Source organism: Schistocerca cancellata, chromosome 4 (assembly GCF_023864275.1).
Source record: "Schistocerca cancellata isolate TAMUIC-IGC-003103 chromosome 4, iqSchCanc2.1, whole genome shotgun sequence".
NCBI classification, from domain to species: Eukaryota; Metazoa; Arthropoda; class Insecta; order Orthoptera; family Acrididae; genus Schistocerca; species Schistocerca cancellata.
The window spans coordinates 239,380,008-239,407,746 of record NC_064629.1 but is presented as its reverse complement, the minus strand read 5'-3'; the positions used below and the strand labels follow the sequence as shown (position 1 = coordinate 239,407,746).

At 42.6% G+C, this 27,739-nt stretch overlaps 1 protein-coding gene across 1 annotated transcript in view; it reads right to left on the bottom strand.

Annotated features, from left to right (window-relative positions):
* Positions 1-19,937, bottom strand: part of LOC126184040 (diacylglycerol kinase 1-like) — a 462,137-nt gene extending 442,200 nt beyond the window's left edge. Inside the window, exon 1 of the mRNA XM_049926397.1 lies at positions 19,892-19,937. The gene's annotated coding sequence lies outside the window, so the exon portion shown is untranslated. The remainder of the gene's footprint in view (positions 1-19,891) is intronic.
* Positions 19,938-27,739: the final 7,802 nt, after the last annotated feature.

The following is a 27,739-nucleotide window of genomic DNA, read 5'->3' as shown; positions in this document are numbered from 1 at the left end:
AAGTTACGAGGTTCTTCGTGTACATTGCTAAATACGGGCAATGTTATGAATGTGCTGCTCCTTTTATCTTACTTAAACTTTACACACCGTTTTCTTTCTTTAGTTATAAAGGCTGTTCAAAAACTCACTGCCCAAACTGACAGGTACTACGACGGAGTCAATAACAGAAATAGTTTGTTAAGCAGCCAGATATAGAAACGCATAGTGAGTGAACAATAATGGTACGTATGTATTCCCGTGACAAATGAAATAATCAAAAATTAACTTCTTCAAACATCGCTACACCGAAGTTCATTTGAAGAAACTAATGTTGTGAGGCCCTGAAGTACTTATTGAGCCAGGAAACAGCATGTTGCGTTGCTCCTTGACTGTCGCACTACACACTGAAAAAACTCTAAGACATGATCTTTTTTTACGGTGCACTGGAAGAAAATGGTCAAAGAGCTCTGCGAATGTACCGCGAACGTTCCCCTGCACGAAGATGTCCGCATTACCGCGCTATTATTGCAATCCACGTTCGACTGTGCAATACCTGTAGTTTGTGGTATCCAGTCCCAACATTGGGAGACCACGGACCGAACGTACATCTGTCTTTCAAGATGTGCTGTTACGATTAGACAACAGAGCCGAGGCAAGTACACGAGTGACTGCCGCTCAGTTCGGTGTTCACCATAGTTTAATACGGAATGTGTTGCGTGGGCGTGGATAACAGTTTCATCCTTTCCGTCCTACCAGAGTACCCTGTGACCGGATGAGTACCCACATCGGCTTGAGTTTCTACTCTGGTTACAGCAGGAGAGTAACGAAAACCCTCGGTTTCCTGAAATAGTTATGTTTATGGATGGGGTTCTGTTTATTCAGGAAGTCTCATGAGTCGAATGTATGTCCGCTCCCGGTAGCTGAGTGGTCAGCGCGACAGAATATCAATCCTAAGGGCCCGGGTTCGATTCCCTGTGGGTCTGAGATTTTCTTCGCTCAGGGACTCGATGTTGTGTTGCCCTAATTATAATCATTTCATCTCCATCGACTTGCAAGTCGCCGAAGTGGCGTCAAATCGAAAGTCTTGCACCCGGCGAACGGTCTACCCGACGGGAGGCCCTAGTCACACGACATTAATTAATTAAACTCGAATGAAAGGCCGCATGAAAACCGACGTAAACCAGATATATGACATAATCACGGACAATTTGGAGTAAACATGTGTGTCGATATTGTGCACTACTTGCTTGGGCCCTAACTGTTGGCTCCTAGACACAGGTAGCCAGTGTGCTCGACTTGCAAGAGTAGCTGCCGTATTACTGGAGGAGGCACCATTACGTATCAGAGGAAAGGATTGGTTCCAACACTTCGCCGAACCAGTACGTACATCATTAACCCTCGCAATACCACGATGTAGATGTAAATAACAAAAGTCATGGGATACATCCTAATATCGAGTAGGACCATCTTCTGCATGGCATAGTGCAGCAGCTCGACGGGGCATGGACTCAACGAGTCATTGGAACTGCCCTGCAGAAATACTCAGCAGTGCTGCCTCTGTAGCCGTCCATAATTGCGAAAGTGTTGCCGGTGGAGGATGTTGTACACGAACAGACCTGTCGATTATGTCCCAAAAAGTTTCGACGTAATTCATGTAGCGCGTCCTGGGTGACCACATCATTCGACCGAATTGTCCAGAATGTTCTTCAAACCAATCACGAACCGCTGTAGCCAAGTGACATGGCGCAATGGCATCAGAAAAACTTGCATCTTCGTTTGGGATCGTGACGTTCATCAGTGGTTATAAGTGGTCCCCAAGTAACCGAACATAACCATTTACTGTCAATGATAGGTTCAGTTGGACCAAAGGACCCAGTTATTCCATATAAACACAGCCCACACCATTATGGAGCCACCACCATCTTGCACAGTGCCTTGTTGACAACTTAGGTGCACGGCTTCGTGGGGTCTGCATCACACTCCTACCCTACCATCAGCTCTTACCAACTAAAATCGAGACTCATTTGACCAGGCCAGGGTTTTCCAGTCGTCTAGGGTCCAACCAATATGGTCACGAGCCCAGGAGAGGCGCAGCAAGCGGTGTCGTGCTGTTAGCAAAGGCACTAGCGTCAGTCTGCTGTCATAGCCCACTAGCGCCAAATTTCACCGCTCTGCCCGAACGGAAACGTTCGTCGTACGTCCCACTTTGATTTCTGCTGTTATTTGAGCCAGTGTTGCTTGTCTGTTAGCAACGACAACTCTAAGTAAACGCCACTGCTCTCGGTCGTTAAGTGAATGCCGTCGGCCACTGGGTTGGCATACTGTGAGGTAATGCCTGAAATTTGATATTCTCGGCACACTCTTGACACTGTGAATCTTGAGATACTGAATTTACACTACTGGCCATTAAAACTGCTGCACCACGAAGATGACGTGCTACAGACGGGAAATTTAACCGACAGGAAGAAGATGCTGTGATATGCAAATGATTTGATTTTCAGAGAATTCACACAAAGATGGCGCCGGTGGCGACACCTACAACGTTCTGGCATGAGGAAAGTTTCCAACCGATTTCTCATACACAAACAGCAGTTGACCGGCGTTGCCTGGTGAAACGTTGTTGTGATGCCTCGTGTAAGGAGGAGAAATGCGTACCATCACTTTTTCGACTTTGATAAAGGTCGGATTCATGCGCATTGGTTGAAATATGCTAAATTAGTCTCCCTCCGCCATTTTCTCTCTATATGTGAAGGCTAATCGCAAGAAGTACTTTACGGATTTTGTTTTTAACTAATAAACAGACTAATTCACGAGGAAGAAATGTGGAAACACTTTATTTAAAATCGTCTAGCCATAGACACTTAATGCGACCCGTGCGAAGTCGGGGCGGGTCCCTAGCTTTTTATAATTTCTTGCCATTTTTAGGACTCTTTGTTCTCACGACACTGTATTTTCCAAAAACTACCTAAAATTTGTGAACTATTATACGTTAAAATACAAACACTATTAGTTGAATTAGTTGGGGCGGGAAGGATCAAAAAGCTCATAGCCCCTTAACATCCCCCACTTTGTATCCTCACTTGGTTGGTCATTACTTTCCCAAATTACGCTATGGGATAATTTCAGCTGAATTAAGTTCAATCAAGCAAAATTTATGAGGAGAAAACCAATACAGTCTTGCGGAATTGTATCAGCAAAATCCGTTTTACGTAATAGCATTTCATTGATTCCATCTCCATTCATTTCGTTTCACTGAACTTGATTCTGTTGGTATACGTTGTACCTGTGATGCACTATGCACACTTGCGCAGCAGCGTAAATGCGTATCATGTTTGTGAAGAATCCATTTAATTATCTTGCGTTACTCACTGCGCACAAAACCGGTGAACGTCATCTAGCCGCTTTGCTTTCATGCCGTCGTTATGATGGTGATCGCCATGCTAGTTTAAAAAAAGCTTCTTCTGTTTTCTGAAAGAATTTTCATTCCGCGGCGGACTGTGTGCCGATTTGAAACTTCGTGGCCTATTAATGCCGTGTGCGTTCGGCACACTTTTTCAATCTGTTGGGAAGTTTCGAACTGTTATGTGTTGCTATTTCCTGTATTGAGACTCGAACTTGGGCTCTCGACTTTCGGGGGCAATGCTCCACTGACTGAGCTATTCAGAAAAAATATGGTTCAAATCGCTCTGAGGACTATGCGACTTAACTTCTGAGGTCATCAGTCGCCTAGAACTTAGAACTAATTAAACATAACAAATCTAAGGACATCACACACATCCATGCCCGAGGCAGGATTCGAACCTGCGGCCGTTGACAGTTTTCACGTTTGGGGACCAAGTGGCAAAAGGACCACAAGCTTGTGCAGTACCGAGGAAAAGTAAAAGTTTTTTTAAGGTACGTCTCACATTCCGCGTTACAGTCATTTTCACTGGTTTTCAGGCATTCACAGAACAGCTATGTCGAGCAGGTAACGAACAAGGAACCATAAGAACTTATCCTCACCCTTCGATTCATATTGACAGATGGTGCAGGGCACGATTAGGACTTCGACATTACCAAACAGGAAGGTGCAACTTTCAGTTCATAATAATGTGATAATCGGAATCCATTTCTAAGTATATGTAAGCCCGCCCGGTTAGCCGTGCGCTCTAACGCACGGCTTTTCGGATTGGGAAGGAACGCCTGGTCCCCGGTACGAATCCACCCGGCGGTATTGTGTCGAGGTCCGGTGAGCTGGCCAGTATATGGATAGTTTTTAGGCGGTTTTCCATCTGCCTCGCGAATGCGGGCTGGTTCCCTTATTCCGCCTCAGCTACACTATGTCGGCGATTGCTGCGCAAACAAGTTCTCCGCGTACGCGTACACCACCATTACTCTACCACGCAAACATAGGGGTTACAGTCGTCTGGTGTGATACGTTCCCTGGGGGTCCACCGGGAATCGAACCGCGCAATAACCCTAAGAGAGTGGTTCGGTGTAGGGCGGCGGAGGTAGTCGTCGTGGGGTTGTGGACCACTACGGTTGCGGCGGGGACGGAGCTTCTCCGTCATTTCTAGGACCCCGGTTAACATACAATACAATACAATTCAAGTATATGTAATGTAATGACAGTTACAGGGTGTCAATTATTGAACAATATGAAATAAAATCTGCATAACTTCTGAACGATTTGGTTTAGAATGTTCAAACTGCACAGTTGGCTGCGGAGCATGATGGGAACTAGTATGCGCTGTATGGTTTGGTTTAGCGACGAAGCCCACTTTTATTTGGATGAGTTCGTCAATAAGCAAAACTGGTGAATTTGGGGGATATAGAATCCGTTTTCGCAATCCAGAAGCCTCTTCACCCTCAACGAGTGGCTATATGGTGCGCTATGCCCAGTCACAGAAAAATCGGTGCGATATTCATTGATGGCACGGTGGCTACTGAACTGTACGTGAGGGTTTTGGAAGATGATTTCATCTCCATTATCCAAAGTGATCCTGATTTTGACAAGATGTGGTTAATGGAAGACGGAGCTCGACCGCATCGAAACAGGAGAGTGTTTGATGTCCTGGAGGAGCACTTTGGGGACCGCATTCTGGCTCTGGGGTATCCATACGCCACTGGCATGGGCCTTGATTGGCCGCCATATTCTCCGGATCTGAACACATTCGACTCCTTTTTGTGGGACTAAATTAAAGACAAGGTGCACAGAAATAACTCTAAAACCATTGCTGAGCTGAAAAACAGACATTCAGAAGGTCATCGAGAACATCAATGTTCCGACACTTTACTCGATCATGCAGAATTTCGCTATTCGTCTGCGCTGCATCATCGCCAATGATGGCAGGCATATCGAACATGTCATAATCTAAATCCGAATATCTGTAGTAACGTTTATATGTCGAATAAAGTGTGTGCGCGCCGCAGTATGTAACTAATTTACGTTTCTTTCATATAGTTCAATAATTGTCGCCAAGCGCATAGTTTCATAAGCACGAGGTCTCTGGAGCGACTATCGCTGCCGGTACATTTTTTATTCCGATGTAATTATAGCAATAGATTTAATATGACTGTTCACATTACCAATATTTAATGATTAATTTATCCTTTTAGTACTCTTTATCCTGCAAAAAGGTTTGAAAGACACCTCTGGCTCATTTAGACCAAGAGTTAAAAAAATCAGCTGATCACTACGTGATCAAATACAGGAAACTTTATGTCATCAAAGTCCGGGAAATATCTCAACAGCATTTTACAAGAACTGTCTAAACGACGTCTTGAAGTCATACATGGGAAAGGAGTAATTTTCTTTGATTCTAGCGTTCACGGAAAGCGCAAACGAAACCCGATACGCATGACGAAAGTTTTCAGAATCGAGGGAGTTTTCCAACGTGCAGTATTAAGGTAATTCCTTCTAAATGTATTCGGCTACGACAGCCTAGCGAGATTTATTTCTAGAGGCAGACGAAGAACCTTGTAAAACAATAAAAATTGCGCGTACATCATCGAACGGAATACAGAGATAGCTTCTAGAGAAGTTTGCATAAAAATTCAATTAATCGTACAACTTCAGTTGTCTGCACAAGATTCAGTGATATGCTTCGACCTGGATGGTACATCACAAAATTGTGTAAAGGCCGAAAAGTGTATGGAAGTAAATCAAGTTTGTTTTGCAAAAGACACAATGAAAAAACCAATCTCACGCAAAAATTCGGCATTTTCAATGTTCCTGCGATCACTATCATGCTGATTTCTGTAGTGATCCATAGGTTACTCGTTATACTTCTCACAAATGTAGACACAATAATATAAATGAAATGACTGCCGATTTGATTGAAAGTCCTCGTATATCGTTTTGTTATTTCCAATTTCTTTACGAAATTTTTTTTTCAGGATAATTATTATGAAAACAATAAATGACTTATTAAATGTTGATAATTCGTACAGTCATAACAAATCCGTTATGACCGACAGCGAATTTCGATCCAGTAACTTCGCATTTAAGAACGAAGCGTTTACTCAATTGGCTGTAGTCTTCTTGAACACTAACGACCGAAAAAGTATATAAGCACGTCAGTTCCCATCGTTATTTGGTGAAAGGAAATGCGGCAAGCCTCCTGAGATACAACAACCACTCACTCGTAGAAAGATCCATACCTAACGTCTGGAAAGTTGCACAGGTCACACCAATACTCGAGAAAGGAAATAGGAGCAATCCGCTGAATTACAGACCTATATTACTAACTACTAACAGTATGAATTATCTCGAAGAAAACATTTATTGACAACTAGCCAACACGGATCCAGAAAATATCGTCCTTTTGAAACACAACTAATTCTTTATTCTGGAGCAGCAATGAATGCTACCGACAGGGGATGTCAAGTTGATTTCATATTTATAGATTTCCAGAAGGCTTTTGATACCGTGCCTGACTGTGACTTCTAATGAAAAAGCGTAGCTACAGAGTATCGTCTCAGTTATATCACTGGATTCGTGACTTCCTGTCAGACAGATCATAGTTCGTGGTAACTGACAAAACGTCATCGAGTGAAACAGAAGCAATTTCTGGCGTTTCCCAAGGAAGTGTTACAGGCCTAAATGATTTAGGAGAGAATCTGAACAGCACACTTAGATTTGTTTGTAGATGATTCTGTCGTTTACCGTCTTGTAAAGTCATCAGACGATAAAAAAATTTCAAAACGATTTAGGCAAGATATCTGTATAGTGTGGCAGTTGACATTAAATTATGAAAATTGTGAAGTCATCTACACGAATACTGAAATGCAACCACTAAATTTCGGTTACGCGATAAATTACACAAGCCTGAAGTCTGTATATTCAACTGAGTACTTAGAGATTACAGTTACGAATAACTTAAATTGCATCAAATAGATATTGTTGTGGGTAAATTAAACCAAATATTCCGATTTATTCGCCGAAAACTCAGAAAATGCAATTGGTCTAATAAAGAGACTGCCTACACTACGCTTGTCCATCCTATTCTGGAATATTGCTGAACGGTGTGGGATCCACATTAGATAAGATTGACGGAGGACATCGAAAAAGTCCAAAGAAGGGCAGTTCGTTTGATATTGTCGCAAAACACTGGAGAGAGTGCCATGTATATGATACACGAGTTCTGGTGGCAGTCATTAAAGCAAACGTGTTTTTGTTGCGGCAGGACCTTATTATGGTTTTTCAATCACTACCTTCCTCCTCCGTAGGCGAAAATGTTTTGTTGGTGCCCGTCTTCATATGGACGGATTATCGTCACAATAGAATAAGAGAAATCAGAGCTCGCACGGAAATATCTAACAAGGAGAGGTCCCCAGCTGTGCGATCGATTTTTGAAGCCGTCTACACGGTTATGTCGGTTAAGATCCCAGATATCACACACTGCAGCCATTTACCCTGAGGGCACTCGTTTGCGAATAACTGACGAAAAAAAAAAAATGAGAATTTTGTGTAACGCTCACTAGCGTTACTAAAGGTATATTAAGTTGTTGGCGTGGTGTAATGATTAGGATAAAAGCTTCACCTGTAGGAGATGGTTCCAATCTCTCCACCTGCAGGAAAGTTGTATTTTTGTTTTTAAATCTTTATCGAAACGACTTTCGTCATCTTGTTTATTCAATTAATTGATTTAAACATAATTTTTCGATTCCATTCCTTTGTCACATGATTTTAATCGTAATATTAACTTCTTCATTTGCTAACAATTTTATTTCTATCAGTCTTTCTCCTCTTGAAATCATTGTCTATGTGTTTTTAATTAATTTTATGTATCAATTTCGATTTAATTTCTTTTGTTTTAGCACTCTGTTGTTTCGTCCAGCGTATTACGTTGATGATATCTAGTTCCCATTTTGCTTGTATTTCGTTTTACTTAAAAACCGTCTTTGACATAAATTTTCATCTGCGTTATTTTTTCCATAGTGCAACAGGTATTTAGGTTACGTTTTAAATGCTTGTATGACGATCACCGTACAAAAAGTTACGCATCTGGTAATAAAAATATATTTTTCACGCCATTGTACAAATATATAGAGTATTTCATCTTTTGTTTTTCAGCGAATGGATAGAAATTTTTAAGTACTTGAATATTATGACACATAAATATAATTAAATACATATTCAAATAATTCCGACTTGAAAAAGTATGATATAAAGAAAAAGTGAAACAAATGAAAAAGTTCATATGATGATTAAAATTTTGTAACAAAGGAATGGAATCAAAAAATTATATTTATATCAATTAATTGAATAAAAATGATGATCAAAGTCATTTCGATAAAAAATTTAATAATAAAAAAATGTTAGTGTAACTGACGAGATTCAAACCCACAACCTCCTGCTTGTGAAAGTGTTATCCTATCCATTATACCATGCAACCAGGCGAGGTAACGTAACTTTCATAATGCTATTAGGTGTCTCACTTATTTCCGATCCGCGCGGGATTAGCCGAACGGTCTGAGGCGCTGCAGTCACGGACTGTGCGGCTGATCCCGGCGGAGGTTAGGTTCGAGTCCTCCCTCGGGGATGGGTGTGTGTGTGTTTGTCCGTAGGACAATTTAGGTTAAATAGTGTAAGCTTAGGGACTGATGACCTTAGCAGTTAAGTCCCATAAGATTTCACACACATAAGAAACATTTCCGAGTTTAATTTCGTCAATTACTCGCAAATGAGGGCCTACCAGGGTGAGTGGCTGCGGTGTCTTATGGCTGGGGATCATCACCTACATCAGCGTATAGATAGTTTCAAAAAGTCGATCTCACCGCTGGGGATCTCTCGTTGTAAATGTTCGTATTTCTCGCTCGCTATTCGAGAGTGGAACGGCAGAGAATTAGCTCGAAGATTGTTCGATGAGTCCTCTGCGAGGCTCTTAATTGTGAATTGCAGAGTAGTTATGTAGATATGGATATAGTTGAGATGAGCTCCAACATTATAGAAACCATCTTAATATCGTGTTGCTCCACATTTGGAACCCAACACAGCAGCGATTCTGCGTCGCATGGATTCGACAAGTCCGTGTAGGTTACCGGAGGCATGTGGCACCAGATGCCTATGCACTGGTCGCGTAATTCCCGCAGATTACGGGTACATTGGTTAATGGGCGCGAAGCTGACAACCGATGGAGTTCAAGATGTGTTCCATCGGATTCAGATCAGGCGAATTTGGTGGGCAAAACATCATTGTGAGTCCACTATCATGCTCCTCAAACAGCCGTAGCGCGGTTCTGACATTGTGACTCGGACAGTGTCCTGCTGGAAGATGCCGTCGGGGAAGTCATCAAACACAAAGTGATGCAGGTGGTTCCCGTTAATGTTCACGTAGTTCACAGTCGGTCGTGCCTTCGTTTACGGCCACAGTCTCACACGAGCATAGATGGGTGTCCCCCATAGCATGATACTGGTGCCACAGGGCTGCGTCCTTAGTGCGGTGAGTGTTTCGAACAGCCGGTCGTCTGGATGACGGCGTATCCGGACACGACGGTCGACCTGGTGTAGCAAGAAATGTGATTGATCCGACCAGGTGCCCACCTCTCGTACTCAATCAATAGACACTGAGTGGATTTCTGTTGTGGTGATACTTGTGTGTATCCATTTCACGGAAATCCTGATCGGGGTTGGCTTCATGGTAAATTTCTGCGAAATGACAGAAAGCGACTTTGTGTGATTGGATTGAGGAGTTCCTAGATAACAGGACGCAGCATGTCATTCTCATTGGAGAGAAGTCTTCCGAAGTAAGACTGATTTCAGGTGTGCCGCAGGGGAGTGTCATAGGACCGTTGCTATTCACAATATACATAAATGACCTGGTGGATGACATCGGAAGTTCACTGAGGCTTTTTGCAGATGATGCTGTGGTGTATCGAGAGGTTGTAACAATGGAAAATTGTACTGAAGTGCAGGAGGATCTGCAGCGAATTGACGCATGGTGCAGGGAATGGCAATTGAATCTCAATGTAGACAAGTGTAATGTGCTGCGAATACACAGAAAGATAGATCCTTTATCATTTAGCTACAAAATAGCAGGTCAGCAACTGGAAGCAGTTAATACCATAAATTATCTGGGAGTACGCATTAGGAGTGATTTAAAATGGAATGATCGTATAATGTTGATCGTCGGTAAAGCAGATGCCAGACTGAGATTCATTGGAAGAATCCTAAGGAAATGCAATTCGAAAACAAAGGAAGTAGGTTACAGTACGCTTGTTCGCCCACTGCTTGAATACTGCTCAGCAGTGTGGGATCCGTACCATATAGGGTTGATACAAGACATAGAGAAGATCCAACGGAGAGCAGCGCGCTTCGTTACAGGATCATTTAGTAATCGCGAAAGCGTTACGGAGATGATAGATAAACTCCAGTGGAAGACTCTGCAGGAGAGACGCTCAGTAGCTCGGTACGGGCTTTTGTCAAAGTTTCGAGAACATACCTTCACCGAAGAGTCAAGCAGTATATTGCTCCCTCCTACGTATATCTCGCGAAGAGACCATGAGGATAAAATCGGAGAGATTAGAGCCCACACAGAGGCATACCGACAATCCTTCTTTCCACGAACAATTCGAGACTGGAATAGAAGTGAGAACCGATAGAGGTACTCAAGGTACCCTCCGCCACACACCGTCAGGTGGCGTGCGGAGTATGGATGTAGATGAAGAAACCAACAAACAGGTGCAAGCTCCAGCTGTTTGTCGGTAATGATTTTAAGTTACCAAAGAAATAGGTTTCCTAGGAACGGATCGACGCGTATCGTGCAGTGACAAACCATTGTTCTTTAAAACATGTGGATTTTAGCCAAGGCAGATAATGACTGATAATGACCGTACAAATTACTCTCAATAAGATCGTACGAGCTGGTACGTCCCGAGCGGCTTATTGTTTCTTTTGGAGGATATTAGATAAAATGGATTGTATCGTCAGAGATGACTTTCGCTTTGTGGTTCAAATGGCTCTGAGCACTATGGGGCTTAACATCTGAGGTAATCAGTCCCCTAGAACTTAGAACTACTTAAACATAACTAACTTAAGGACATCACACACATCCATGCCCGAGGCAGGATTCGAACTTGCGACCGTAACGGTCGCGCGGTTCCAGACTGAGGCGCCTAGAACCGCTCGGCCACACCGGCCGGCTTTTCGCTTTATGATTCGTGAGCTTGTAGAGATTGTAGACACATCATATGAACTGGTAGATGATATTCTGACTGACTTTAACATTCAGGATGAAAGAATGTCAATTATGAGAATCGCTGATGAGTTGTCCTCTGTGCAAGGAAGAATTACAAGAGTTGTTGAATGGAATGAGCAGCCCACTGAGGACAGTGTATGGACTACGAGTAATGTGAAGGAAGCCGAAAATATTGAAACTCCGCGGGAATTAGTGACAGACGTATCATCACAGTTACGCGTACTAGACGAAGTGATTCTGATACCGCGAAAGAAGTAAATGAAAAAAAACATTATTTTGGGACGAAGACGTTACTATCGATGGAAATTAACTGTCAATAAATATTGTGCGTTGAGATCAATGGAAGTATCCATTTACATACACCATACAATGACTTGAGGACTATATGTGTACATGGAGTTGAAGGTTAAGTTGCAACGTTGCGTCCACGAAGGGAATATTACGAATGGAGCACAAACTCGTATCGGGGAATCCAGTGTTCCATGTTTGACGCCATGTCGTAGAACTAAGTGGGGAGGGGGGTTGGAAGGCGTGGCGGAGGCGATGGTTAGAAAGATATATGAGACAGCCGTTATACCCTCTGACTTCGATAAGAATTTAATACTTTTAACTCCAAACGAGGCAGGTATTGACAGGAGTGAACGTTACCTGATCACCAGTTTGGTAAGCCATGATTGCAAAATACTGTCACCACTTATTTACAGAAAAATGAAGAATTGATGGAAGCCGACCTCAGAGAATATGAGTTTCATCTCCGGAGAAATGCGGGATCACGCGATGCTATGCTGAATCAAATGGTTCAAATGGCTCTGAGCACTATGGGACTTAAAATCTGAGGTCATCAGTTCACTAGAACTTAGAAGTACTTAAACCTAACTAACCTAAGGACATCACACACGTCCATGCTAGAGGCAGGATTCGAACCTGCGACCGTAGCAGTCGCGCGGTTCCGGACTGAAGCGCCTAGAACCGCGCGACCACCACGGCTATACTGAATCGATGACTTACGTTAGACATAGACAAGCCCAGTTTACAGCATTTTTATGTTTAGTGAAAACTTTTGAAAATGACAGCTGCATTATAGTCTTTGAAATTATGAAGGTAGCAGGGACAAAACACAGTGAGTGAAGGGTTATTTAGGACTTGTACAGAAACCAGACTGAAATTACACGAGTCAAAAAACTTGAAAGGAAAGCAGTTTTTAAGAATGAAATGAGACAGTATTGTAAACTTCCCCCGATGTTATTCAATATTGCATTCAGCAAGTAGTAATGAATACCAGAGAGAATATACAAAGGGAACTGAAGTGAGAAGGAACAAAAACTCTGAAGTTTTTTCATTGCATAAACGGCAGTCAAAGGAAAACGAAACAGATGCAAAAAAGTAATTAAACTCTTTATTATTTCAAAAGTAATCATCGCAACTGTTAATAGATTTATCCCACAGTGAGACAAGATGGTCAATGCCGTCGTGGAAAAACATTTGAGATTGCCTGGGGAACCATGATTGTACACAGGCGTGCGTCTCTTCGTCCAAAGAAAATCGACGGCCCCGAATATCATTCTTCAGGCTCTAAAAATATGGAAATCGCATGGGGAGAGATCGGAACCGTACAGAGGATGTGTAAAGGGTTCCCAGCGAAACTTCTGCAGAGAACCAGAAACAACCTTAGCAACGTGTGGGCCGGTGAAAATACTTGCCAGCTGCCATCTGCGATGTGTAACACAGATAAGTTTATCGAGTAGTATACTAAAGAGTTTCCAGAATGAGATTTTCACTCTGCTTCGGAGTGTGCGCTGATATGAAACTTCCTGGCAGATTAGAACTGTGTGCCGGACCGAGACTCGAACTCGAGTACCGTTCCGGCACACAGATTTAATCTTCCAAGAAGTTTCATACTAAAGAGTGTCGAAATTACAGGGTATCGCAAATGTCGGGTAGGGTGTCGATGTTCTAACGCCGTAGATAGCAGATTTATATCAAAATGGCTCTGAGCACTATGGGACTTAACATCTGAGGTCATCAGTCTACTTAAACCAACTAACCTAAGGATATCACACACATTCATCCCCGAGGCAGGATTCGAACCTGCAATCGTAGCAGTCGCGCGGTTCCGGACTGAACCGCTCGGCCACCGCTGCCGACAGATTTATATCGACTGAATTGTAAATTACATGTAAGATATAGATCCTGCACTGTATTTCAGCCATGGTTTAATAAAATTAACTCACCTGTATGAAAATCTGAACAAAGGTTTATTTTATAAATGAAATAACATTGTCTAAAGCAATACGACTGAGATATGTTCACATTTTCGTTATTTTTTAAATAACAGTAATGAACTAATCTGTTTTGGTAACATCAATTACCGTGTGATTCAGTCTTCCCCACTGACGTTGCTTTACGCAACCTGCAATGTTATACCAGGTCTTCAAAAACCAAGCGCGAGATTTTCATATTCTCTCGGTCGCTACGCGTAAACTATTAGCCCTATAGAAAAGATTAACAGACTTTTTTGCAGGAAATTTAATGTAATTAAATTTTGTACTGGGATACGATTCCGCTAGCGGTCACAGTTTCCGATTTATTCGAGAAAAACGTACAAAAATTACCTTGAAACGCTCGTTCATTCCTACACACAGCCCTCGCTGATCAGGATTTCTAGTATGTGGTACATGGAACTCCCCCCTACCACTGTACAGAAATTTGCTATCGCACGAATTGTTTTCCGTATTCGACTTATTTCGGTCTTCATTGACTGGTCTTACTACGACACTGGCTTAGTGGAGCACTTAATAATGATAAAATTGACGTTTGTGTAAATTTTCCCGAACAGGTTTGTGAATTTTAACAGCAAAAAATAAATAATTACATTGTTTTATTTGTCAGGTCTTCTACTGAGAAACTACTGTGCTTGTAAGAGCTGAGTTTGTATAGGACTGCCAACATACGAGTTTTAGTGCAACATTTACAAACGTCGTCTTTCTTTCATTACCCCCGCGGGTATGTTTAAATTAATAATGCTAACGAAATAGCCGACTATGCTGGTGGCGTAATTGACCAGTCAATAGACAAAGTAGTCAGAAAGTTTTGTGCATTGTAGGAGGGAGGGACACGAACAACGTATTAGAAATCCTGACTGCTGAGGGATCAGCGTCGGGGTGCGTTTGAAGGTCACTTTTGAAATTTTTTCTTCAACAACTCGAAAACCGTAGCCTCCGTCGAAAAAGTGCCCTAGTACAAAATTTAACTACATTATATTCCCTACGGAAAGGTCCTGTTAATTTTTCTGTAGGACTAATAATTCACGCGTAGAGAGCGGGAGACTATGTAAATCTCGCGCGTGGTTTTTGAAGGTCAGGTTGCGTCAAGCAACCTCAGCTGAATCACCCTGCGCTTAATTAGAACTGCTGCTGTTATTATACCGGAATTCAGAATTTAAGACAGGCAGTTGTAATGACGAAGGTAGTCGAGTTATAATACGTGAAAACACAATCATAAATATTTGTTTCCATTTTCTTTGTTTTCGCGCCAGTATTGCCAGCCGCATCTCTGTAAAGCAGTAGTTTGTATAGTAGGAGTTCTCTGCTTGTGCAGAGCTCGTGGAGAGAATGGTTTGAACTGAAAATGTGAACTCTTCCAAATGCCAGAGGTCATAACGAATTTTGGGTAAAAGCTAGATGGTAAAGTGAAAATATAATATACACAGTTGAAACTTGATTTTTAACAGTGGAATGAGAAACTGATTTTTTTCGATTTTGGTAATATCTCGAACGTTCTGGAGACTGAAAAAAATTTCGAGCTGAACTACAAGACTGCAGCTAAATTAGATAAGTAAACCATTTTAAAACAACTGTGCTTGCCGAGATTTTCAATTAAAAAAATTGTTGATAAAAATGTGTTTGACACATATGCGTAGGTGAAAAGTAATGTCAAGTTGCACTTAACAGCGCAAAAAGAATTGCTCTGGCATTCTTTATTTGCAACTGTAATTGCCTGCAAGTATATGGTTATTTTGAAGCATGAATTAACCTTTCTTAACCGCCAATGATGATTGGAAGATCGCAGCTTGCTCGAACTAAGACTCGTTGTGAGCCTCATGGATAGGAGAAGCATATGTTTATGTTCTCCGCCTGTAAATCGGACCTGAGTACTCCGTATTGCTGGACATTATTTTGATGATAAAAACTCTACATTAAACATATCTTGAAAAATTATTCGTCTACGAGAAGTTTTAACCTTATACACTTTAATAGTTGGACTCCACAATGTTATTTTAGAGGTTCAGTGGGGACATCTTTTACATTCATGTGGATTTTAGAATAATCTGTTACTCAGTTTAAACATATGATTTGACTTTTTTTCTGACGCAAAGACGCACGACGACGCTAGAGTCATGCACCCACTCTCATTGTAAATGTTTACTAATTTAAGGTACAAACTAATTGTCAACAGCATCAGATGATACTTGACATACGTAAATTTGACAGTATCACTCAATACATATTTCTTACCTATGACTATGTAAAACAGAAAGGTTCAAATGGCTCTGAGCAGTATGGGACTTAACATCTGAGGTCATCAGTCCCCTAGAACTTAGAAATACTTAAACCTAACTAACCTAAGGACAACACACACATCCATTCCCGAGGCAGGATTCGAACCTACGACCGTAGCGGTCGCGCGGTTCCAGACTCTAGCGCCTAGAACCGCTCGGCCACAGCGCCCGGCAAAACAAAGTTTTATGTATATTTTTGAACTGAATATCAGGACATTAATTAATCTCAAGAATGGATGAGATCAAGGAAGTTGTTAACACATAATCAGTAAGTAGTGCTACTGTGTTACGTTCGCACTGGCTTGTTGGAATCTGTTAATGTGAACTGATGTACTTGATGATGTGGCTAGAAGCCTTGGAATTTGTCATATTAAAATAAAATTGATAATAATTTAATTGCTGTTTGAAGCAAATTGAGTCATATTCTCAGTCTATCGTACTACTCCGTTATTGCGGGTCCTTCAACGTTGTAAAGTTTAAATGTTTACCTTATACACATTTTTTTACCTCTTTTAGACACTATCACGACAGTTTGGCAACATTCGTAGCCTCTTTCAACCACATACTAGCCATGTTCAGAAACTATATGCCAGAAGTCGGCATATGGGGAACGATATGCTTTCTCATATTTAATCGAAGTTGTGTGTACTTTGTTCGCCATATGTCACCTGTGTCGTATGGATTCTGGACATGGTTAATGCATGCTCAAGCCAGTAACGAGTATTAGCGTATTGTGTGATTGTGTCTAAAAGAAATAAAAAACAGTGCATAATCCGTCAATCATTTTTCTCCACTAAAAGAAAGTTTTTCTCCGCTTTTTCTTTTTTTATTTATTTTTTTATCTGTTTATTTTTTCAAGAATCCATACCTGACTTCTCCCTCGCAGGCACTGCACCCCCATAGGACAAAATCAGATGCAGCTTTCATATCGATAAGTACCCCATCTATAAGCTTCCCCGGGAACATGTACCACCGTTAGGAAGCATCTTACATGGGTTTATATCTGAAAAAAATTGATACAGTATTACATCTCCTTATTTCTTCAGTTACTAACCCACCCTAATTTTTCTTTTTATTATTCTTCTAGCAGTCAGCACATAATATTTCTGGTGTAAAAGTTCTACTTTTTAGCGTACGTAAAGTCTCGTGAATGTAATAGTGGCAAGCGTGTGTAGTACTTTGAAATATGCGTAGTACTACTTTGTGTTAAGTTAAGAAAAATTACACGTTTTATCAAGTCACTATTTTACAGGCAGCATTTAATAAGTTGGAGTCAAAAATATACCACAGAAAAATACTTAACAAGAGAAATGGCATGTTATTACTGTTTATCCAGGTTTTGGTTAGTCAGTGAATTAAAGAAAGTTTTGACTATATCACTTAAAAGTCTGCAGAAGATGATTGACGGTTTGAAGGAAAGTTTAAGTAAGTTTTTCATAATTTCTATGATCTGGTCAGCCCTTAAAATTAACAGTTTATTCCAGGGAGACAAAAATGTAATGGATTGTTCTTGTGCAAGTCGACCAATATCATGTACATAAAAATAAATTACGAAAGATAGGCATCAGGCTATCATCCAACTAGAAACTGCTTACATAAAACTAAAATTAGTTTCAGGACAGTGATCTGAAATCTGAGATTTGATCACTGCTATTTTTTTTCCATCGCCGCTGAATGAACTACAAGCATATCTCTTACCGTTTCTATAATTTTTTTTATAGTGTTACTAAAATTTTTTATTCGTTAGGAAAATACAGAAGTTCTATTCTTCAAGTGAAACATTAGCTTCCTACGTCGATGACGAATGATATGCAGATATACAGAGTAGTCGAGAATTTGCTGAGAAAATACAGCACCTCCAGATAAGGAAGTGAGCTCATTAAATTTAAATAAAGGCGGCATTTCTTCATTTAGGCTGTGTTTATTTAGACATCTTTTTCGTTATCGAACATGTTTTGCCTCTTTTAGCTTTTATCGAGTATTTATCTAAAACTGGTGCAAACAGTATGAAAATGCCAGTGCAGAGTTCACAAACGTGTACTCTTCTTGATTGTTTGATAGGCAGCTACAGAACTTGTATTAGGTCTAGGTAATTACAGCTGAATGGAAAAATGCCTCCTTCATTTAATAAATGCTTCACTGTTATGCCGACTACGAAGACTTATATTAAATGTTCGTTTCTCTATGTTTTGTACCTTTTTTCATCTTATAGCTTTGGGAATACTTCATGTTATAACAAATATATCTGTTCCCTTTTAGTGAGTTTGTACAGATATAAATCTTTACATGACTGCTTACTTGAATTTGGCAAAACTATGGTAATTAATAACAGTGAAATATGAAAATATAAAATTACTGTTTTGAGTGTGATTTATATTTGTATCAATAAACGGAACTCAAAGTAATGTCTTACAAAATATCAATCTGTCTGTCCTCGAGAGTAAAAGAGACATTTCTCAAATACTGACGAGCAGTTGACGACAGCAGGCATCTGGTAAACCGCAACAGGAATCTTTGCTGTCGGCTTCAAGCTCCTGAAAATGTAGCAAGTATTATTAATTGTCTGGCGGAGTGATACCGGTAGCTGTTAGTCCATCTTCTTTCAAGCTTTGAGTAAGAACAATCATAAATGTTATATTTCAGGTACTGCACACATCTAGATGAAAAACATAGATGAACTCAAAAAGTTATCTTTGCGTCTACCGATACTCAAAACGTGTAGACCACATGTAGAAAGGCTATCCGAAATACCTCTCGGCTTCCAAAGTCGCGACTTCATTCGAAGCGTTCATGTCGAGAAAACTGTCAGTCTTACAATCTTCTGGCAATCCGCCATAAGAATGTAGCAGCGACGCTTTGTAGGGATACAGCGTTCACTAACATCTCATATCAATTAGAATCCCCAAAAAAAGTACAAAAAAACCGCCTGAGAGGGGCGCAGGAAATCAAAATTCAGCATTCCATCGGCTCGGTATCACGCAAATTACGCGACGTCCCTATCTCTCTTACCGTAACACGGCAAGTGTTCAAAATTGAAGAAAGAAAAGGAAAAAAATAAAAGAGAAAGAAGAATCTCAAGCTATTAGGAATCTGACTGATTCGAGCAGTACTGACTGGTGCTAGGAAAATTTCAGCGAGTTTCGAGCGTGTAACCTCGGCGCATGTGGGTCTCGTTTTGGAAAGCGTCACTCTTCGTTATGGCGACTTGCCAGAAGACGTAAAGTCTGACACTTGCCGATACCTCGTTGCCTGGCTGCGCTTCAGGCGCTGTTTATGATATTCGTTCTGGCCATATCAAGTTAGGCCCAGAGTTCCGGTTTTTCGGCGGCTCAGTATCTCATCTATTACATTATTTATGACTAATCACGTATACCGGCAAGTTTGTTTAGCGAATGAATTAACATGATCTTAAGAGTTCTGAGCAACTGTGTGCCACCGAAAAACCGGAATGTAGCTGGAAACATAGGAAGATATGCAGTGGTTTTTCATAAATGTGTTAAAAGTGCAGAGGAGTTTACATCGGTAGCGAGGATACTGCAAAAGTTGTGGTAAGCTACTGTGAGCAGGTAATGGAAAATAATTAAGCCCGCAGTCCTCGTTCCTCCTGTAAGAGCTGTGGGATACAAGAAATTCGTTATTTTAGTGAGGATGAATGGTAAAGCTTGTTTAGTGACCTGCCATCCCGGCGGCGGCGCCGTCGCTGTTGCGGGGCGGGCAGGCTGGCGGGCGGGCAGGCGGGCGGGCGGGCGGGCGGTCGGGCGTCAGCGGCTGCGGCTGCTGCGGCGTCGACGGAAGCCACAGCCCGACTGCCGCCGACGACACTCCGCGCCGACTTTTATAGCGTCGCCGTCGGCGCCTTTCGGCCGGCGCCGAAGCTACACGAACACCTTCGGCCGGTCGGGACGCTGTGCGCCGCCGCGCTTCGATTCCCGCCGTCACCTCACCGCACCGCGTCCGCCCTCTCCTGAGACGTGATTGGCTGGCATATAGGGAGTCCGAAAAAGAACCGTTCTCAGTCGTCGTGTGAACCCCCACCACATGGCTAGCCATTAAGATTGCAGCACCAGCAAGGCGACACGCGACGAACGCCGAATTGGTACGAAGCGCAGAAGGAATCAGAACTCCACCGACAAATCTTTAGAATAAATTGGAGCCATGTTCACCATTCATTCTTTTTCAAAAATATTATAGGTTTCCAGATACCGCTACCAAAATGTGTTAACTACTAAATTATTTATTTAGCGTCACATTTCGAAGTGATACCTCATCAACAAGCTGTACTGGTATTACAAAAACATTTAATGTAAGGGTATACAGGTATCAAAATTTCGCCGGCCGGGGTGGACAAGAGGTTCTAGGCGCTACAGTCTGGAACCGCGCGACCGCTACGGTCGTAGGTTCGAATCCTGCCTCGGGCATGGATGTGTGTGATGTCCTTAGGTTAGTTAGGTTTCAGTAGTTCTGAGTTCTAGGGGACTGATGACCTCAGAAGTTAAGTCCCATAGTGCTCAGAGCCATTTGAATCTTTTTTATCGAAAATTCCTTACATGACTGCTGTGATCATCCAGTGGAGAGAGAGAAGGATAACCTAGTATGAGGCGATGTCACATTGTATATTGGTCTGTTGTGCACATGAAAATTTTTAAAAAACAGTGCGGTCCCCTACGGCACTGCGTAGGATCCTACGGTCTTGGCGTGCATCCGTGCGTCGCTGCGGTCCGGTCCCAGGTCGACGGGCACGTGCACCTTCCGCCGACCACTGGCGACAACATCGATGTACTGTGGAGACCTCACGCCCCACGTGTTGAGCAATTCGGCGGTATGTCCACCCGGCCTCCCGCATGCCCACTATACGCCCTCGCTCAAAGTCCGTCAACTGCACATACGGTTCACGTCCACGCTGTCGCGGCATGCTACCAGTGTTAAAGACTGCGATGGAGCTCCGTATGCCACGGCAAACTGGCTGACACTGACGGCGGCGGTGCACAAATGCTGCGCAGCTAGCGCCATTCGACGGCCAACACCGCGGTTCCTGGTGTGTCCGCTGTGCCGTGCGTGTGATCATTGCTTGTACAGCCCTCTCGCAGTGTCCGGAGCAAGTATGGTGGGTCTGACACACCGGTGTCAATGTGTTCTTTTTTCCATTTCCAGGATTGTACGTCCGTCATACGTTACATAAGAGTGCAGATTGCGACACATGGACGACGACATATGGTAGTTTGAGTATGGCTGTGATTCGTGCTCCGATGGACGAAGCGGTTACGGCGAACGCTCGCGTAAAGCGGGAGATCCTGGTTCGAGTCCCGCTCCACCTCAAACTTTCACTGTTATTCCAACATACAGCCGAAGGTGGTTCATATTTGCTCCTTCGAATACATTTTCTAAAATGTAATGACTCTATAACAAGCCGTCGGAGAGCGTGGTCCCTTATACCAAAATACTCAGAATGTGTAGCTGCGGCGCGGTTTGAGGCATCATTTCGCAGACTGCGCGGCTCCTCCCGCCGGAGGTTCGAGTCCTCCTTCGGGCATGGGTGTGTGTGTTGTTGTTAGCATAAGTTAGTTTAAGTTAGATTAAGTAGTGTGTAAGTCTAGGGACCGATAACCTAAGCAGTTTGGTCCCTTAGGAATTCACACACATTTCAACATTTTTTTTTTTTAATGTTGTCGCTGAGCACCATCGGGAAGTTCGTCGGTGGACTGCTGCCTCATCCTCTACAATGGCCTTATGGTTTCATATGCAGAGGAGTGCGGTTTAGCTGGCCAAACAAAGTAGACAGGATTAAATCCATTTGCATTACCTAAAATAGAAAGATTACTCATCGAGTTTATTATTCAGAAATCGTATTTGAATGCTGTTTGTGAGAAGATTGTGTGAGGTTCATATGCTTCATGCTTCAGTCAGTAGTGGAAAGGCATCAGGTCTAGATGAGATGCTATCAGATTCTACAAAGATTATATGAAAGAACTTGATCGTTTCCTAGCAGTAGTCTAGTGTAGATTCCTGGAGCAACGAAACGTTAGTAGCGAGTGAAAAAAAGCGCAGGCTATTTTGATTTTCGAGAAGGGTTGTAGGACAGGTACAAGGCTACATCGCTGAAGTCAGTTTGTTGTAGAATAAGGCTCAATAATTATGACGGTTTTGGAGAACAAAAATCTCCTTTATAACAATCAATACGTCTTCCGCAAACAGATATCTTGCTTAACTCAACACTCTTAGTTCCTCCATAAGTTCCATAGTATTGTAGATAACGGTGCTCAGGTTGATGCCGTGTCCTTGACGTCAGGAGGCATCTGACATCGTCCCGCACTGATGTTTATTGAAAAATTACGAGCTTAACCAATATGAGACCAGATTTGCGACTAGAGACTACATTCAAGACCTCCTTGCAGATAGAACTCAATATTTCGGTATTAAAGGAAGAAAATCGACAGTTGTTATAGTAATTTCCAGGGTATGCAGGGTATATAAATGAGTTAGCAGAAATCAATGAAAGCTCTTGAAGATTACTCGCAGGTGATGCATTTGTCTATAAGAAATCAGCACACCGAAGACAGTATCGCCGGCCGGAGTGGCCGTGCGGTTCTGGGCGATACAGTCCGGAGCCGAGCAACCGCTACGGTCGCAGGTTCGAATCCTGCCTCGGGCATGGATGTGTGTGATGTCCTTAGGTTAGTTAGGTTTAATTAGTTCTAAGTTCTAGACGACTGATGACCTCAGAAGTTAAGTCGCATAGTGCTCAGAGCCTTTTGAACCATTTTTTGAAGACAGTATCGATTTGCTGAGTGGCCTGCGCCGGCCGAGGTGGCCGAACGGATCTAGGCGCTTCAGTCTGGAACCGCACGACCGCTACTGTCGCAGGTTCGAATCCTGCCTCGGGCATTGATGCGTGTGATGTCCTTAGGTTAGTTAGGTTTAAGTAGTTCTAAGTTCTAGGGGACTGATGACCACAGATGTTAAGTCCGATAATGCTAAGAGCCAAAGAAAAAAGAAAGAAAAGAAAGTGACCTGCAGAGGATTAATGAATAGTGCAGGCTCTGACAGTCGACCCTGAACACGAATGAATGCAACATATTGTGCATACATAGGAAAATAAACCCACCACTTCACAACAGTACTGTTGATGAAAAATTGCAGAAAACAGTATCTACCACGAAATATCCAGGAGTAACTATCCAGAGGGACCTTAAGTGGAATGATCACTTACATTCATAGGAATAGTCTGAAGGAAATGTAACTCATCCTTGAAGTAAGCGGCTTACAAGGCGTTTGTTCGACCGATTCGTGTGTATTGTTCGTCAGTCTGGGATCCTTACCAGGTACGACTGATACAAGGGATAGAGACAACCCACCGGAGAGCACGGTTTTACGTCACGGTATAGTTTGGTCGGCGCGACAGTGTTACAGAGATGCTCAACAAACTCTAGAGGTAGACGTTACAGGAGAGGCGCTGTGCGACACGGGGAAAGGAATTTCGGGAGAGAGCCTTACGAGAAGAGTCAGACAACATGTTACTTCGTCCCACATACATCTCGCGTAAAGACCGCGGCAAGAAAATTCGCCGGCCGTTGTAGCCGAGCGATTCTAGGCGCTTCAGTCCGGAACCGCGCTGCTGCTACGGTCGCAGGTTCGAATCCTACCTCGGGCATGGATGTGTGTGATGTCCTTAGGTTAGTTAGGTTTAAGTAGGTCTAAAACTAGGGGACTGATGACGTCAGATGTTAAGTCCCATAGTGCTCAGAGCCATTTGAACTTGAACCAAGAAAATTTGAGAAATTAGAGCTTATACAGTGGCTTACCGACAATCATTATTCCCCCGCTCCATTCACAAGTCGAATAGGGAAGAGAAGGATCGGTTAGTGGTACCAGATGCACCTTCAACCACACAGTCAGGTGGCTTGCGCACTATGATGTAGATGTACATATAAGAAGGAGAAACTTCTACCAACACGTGTCGGAATTCGACAGCTGCTGCAACTTGGGTTGCCAATATCACAGTTTATCGCTCCACGATACTGTTGCACCCGTTTGCCAGGATGCCACGACTGTTATCCGAATAAGAAATCGATTGTTTTAGGAGGGTCACTTTCAAAGTCATGCAGGAAGTCAATAGCTCCATATGGAATGTGCCCGAGAGGACAGGCATTTTTGACTAGGCCGTCACTCAAAATTGAGAAAGAAAATTAATTAATTAATTAATTTACCTATGCATCCAGGGATAATCTCACAATGTCACCATAATACACTGAAAATAAAGAGCTGAAAATACACATACGCACAGAATATGTAAGTATGCATTTATGAGGATAAGGCAGCTTAAAACTTCCCCCTAGAAAAATTAGTGAATTACTGTGCTGGTAAACCCCTTACGTTATTTAATTTTCAAACAGCTGAGCAGAACTGAACGTACTCAGACATTTCTCTCTTTACTTATTCTGATCAACACTAAACTGACACAATATTTTTAGTGCAACGCAGTCTGACTTTCAATAATCCCTACAAAAGAATGGCCCTGACTAACAATAACCTATACCTTTCACGAATCACCTCACAAAAATCTTCGTTACTCTAACTACTGCAATACAGCGAGCGCCAATACTGCCAGCTAAATAAAGGATTCTAACTACTGAAGGCACTAACTACTGATAGGCATAGTTAGCAAATGAAAGATTTTGATAGACAACAATCATTGTATTTACCTTAATAGTGTTCAAAAGTCATAATATATATATCAGTTCATGACATCCAGTCTTACAAATTTCCTTTTTCTGACGGACACACGTCCAGATCGTCCGCTCTGAAAACTCTGCCATCTCTCTCCCCACATCCATCACTGCTGGCGGCTCACCTCCAACTGTGCAACGCTACGCGCTCTTCACATCCAACTGCTCAACACTACAATAGCGAATATTCCAACAATGCCAACCAGCTACAGACTGCACACAGCACAGCCACTGGTTTTCATACACAGCGCTACGTGACGTTACCAACATAAAAACCTAAACAGCCTACTTACAAGGTGGCTTTCCGTGGCTTTGATGAAGGAACCACGCTGGCATTTGCCTGAAATAATTTAGGAAAACATGGAAAAATTAAATCAGGATGTCTGGACAGAGTAAACTTCATCCCCCCTCCCCCCCCCCCCCCCTCGAAATTGAGGTAAGTGTCTTAACTGCACTGCCTCATTCTGTTGTCTACATTGTACAATGTACTCTGATTTACACAAGATTTCCTCTAGATAACTTATCATATAAAACACAGCTTTGCACTTCATAACTGCTCACAGTAATCACACTCACAGATGTGTAATGTTTTTATTCCTGATATGCGAAACAACTTGCTAGATGAGCTTGTTTGCAGCAAGACAAATATCCACACAGAAAGTATGTGGGGCGCCACAAACTGTCAGCATGGTGACTTCTGTCGTGGCTTTCATTGACTCCGCAGCCCGTGACACGAGTGTGGCATCACGCCCGTCTATTTATTTATTTACTCATTCTGAATCATAAGTCTACTAACTGGTTTGATGCGACCCGTCACGAATTCCTCTCTCGTGCCATCCTTTTCATTTCAGAACTGCACTTGCCCCTACGTCCATAATTATTCCCTCGATGTATTCCAAGCTCTGTGTTCCCCTACAGTTTTAGTCTCTATGGATCCCTCTTGTACCAAGAAGGGTATTCCTTGGTGCTTTAACACATGCCTTGCTACCCAGTTCCTTCTTCCTGTCAGTGTCTTCTAGAAGTTCTTTCTTCGCCGATTCTGCGGAGAACCTCCTCATTCCTTATCTTATTAGTCCACTTGTCCTTCAACATTCTTCTGTTGCACCACATCTCAAACACTTCGATTCTCCTGTGTTCCGGTTTTCCCACTGTCCTTGATACACTACCATAAGCTCATCGGACAAAACTTTAGCCACACCCATTGAAATAATTACAAGCATCGTTTAACACCCTGTTCTTCTACCCCTGGGCTTAATAACCGCTTGGATGCGGTTAGGAAGTGTGTCCACGAGGTTGTGCAGGTATGTCGCATCCATGTTAAGCAAGGCGCTGAGGATTATATTGCGCATTTCCAGCAAATTGCGGGGTGCTGATGGTGTTTTACCCGTTGTTTCAACATGTGCCACAGGTTTTCTACGAGGTTCAAGTCAGGTGATTTTGCAGGCCACTCGATATTAAATAAGGTGAGGGAGTGTTCAGAAAATCACTCACATATTCATTCAGCCCAATGAACTTCGCTATTGTCGCCTTGAAAAATACGGGTATCAACAGCATACTGATCATGTATATGTTGACTGAAAGGCAGCACCTGGTCATTCAGAAAGTTCAAATAAACATGCTGGTTTATATAAGTGGTCAAGTCAGCAAGTGGACCCAACTCATGGCAAGGTAAACAGCCCCCAAAACATCACAGACTCACCTTCTGTTTGAACCTAGTGATTTCTAGTTTATTAAAGACGCACAGCTTTATGTGACTGTGTGAGCGATGGCCTTTTTCGATGTGACCGACTTCAAATGTTCAGTGCATGCAGTTCTCGTCGTAATGTTCTCTCCATAACAGGTGGGAATGGAGCTTCATTCACTGTCTGCAGCAGTTTCTAGGGATTTGGAGGCGATTTTGACTCATAAGCTATGAAACGTGTCTCCCTTTCCTTTCAGTCAGGATCTTTTTCGGACCACACTTCTGACGTCGTGTTTCGTGGCCACGTGTGTTACATCACTGCTTGTAGACACGTTTAACAGTCAGCTTCGAAACACCAACAAATGCAGCAACTTCACACACTGTATGGCAATGGACACGGCCAAACACGATTACCCCTTTTCTCTACGTCGTCACGTCATTTTTGTGACTCTGTCACGACCTTACAGTTACCCATTCTTACGTACAATGTCCGCTTGAAACATAAATATCTCAGTGATTGCTACTTTCTTATGCGCACATAGAGTCAGTTCAGCATGTGACTCGTTCGCTGCGCCTTCTGGAAAGGCTTAATGTTTCATCTGTGCATGCCGACTGAGGTGACAATTTTTTTTGTTCCATGAGCCTACAAAGCTGTGCTACAAATGTAGATTCTCAGAATTTCTTCCTCAGATTAAGACTATGTTTGACACCAGTAAACTTCTCTTGGGCAGGGTCCACAGCTCGTGGTCTAGTGCCTAGCTTTGCTGCCTCTGGATCACGGGGTCCCGGGTTCGGGATTTTTCTCTGCCCGGGGACTGTGTGTTTGTGTCGTCCTCATCATTTCATCATCATCATTTGTGACAGTGGCTAGATTGAACTGTGTAAAAAAAATTGACTGTGGAACAAATGATTCAAAGGGCTCTAAGCGCTATGGGACTTAACATCTGAGGTCATCAGTCCCCTAGAACTTAGAACTACCTAAACCTAACTAACCTAAGGACATCACACGCATCCATGCCCGAGGCAGGATTCTAACCTGCGACCGTAGCGGTCGCGCGGCTCCAGCGCCTAGAACCGAACGGCCACTCCGGCCGGCGCCGTTCACCTGAATTTCGACG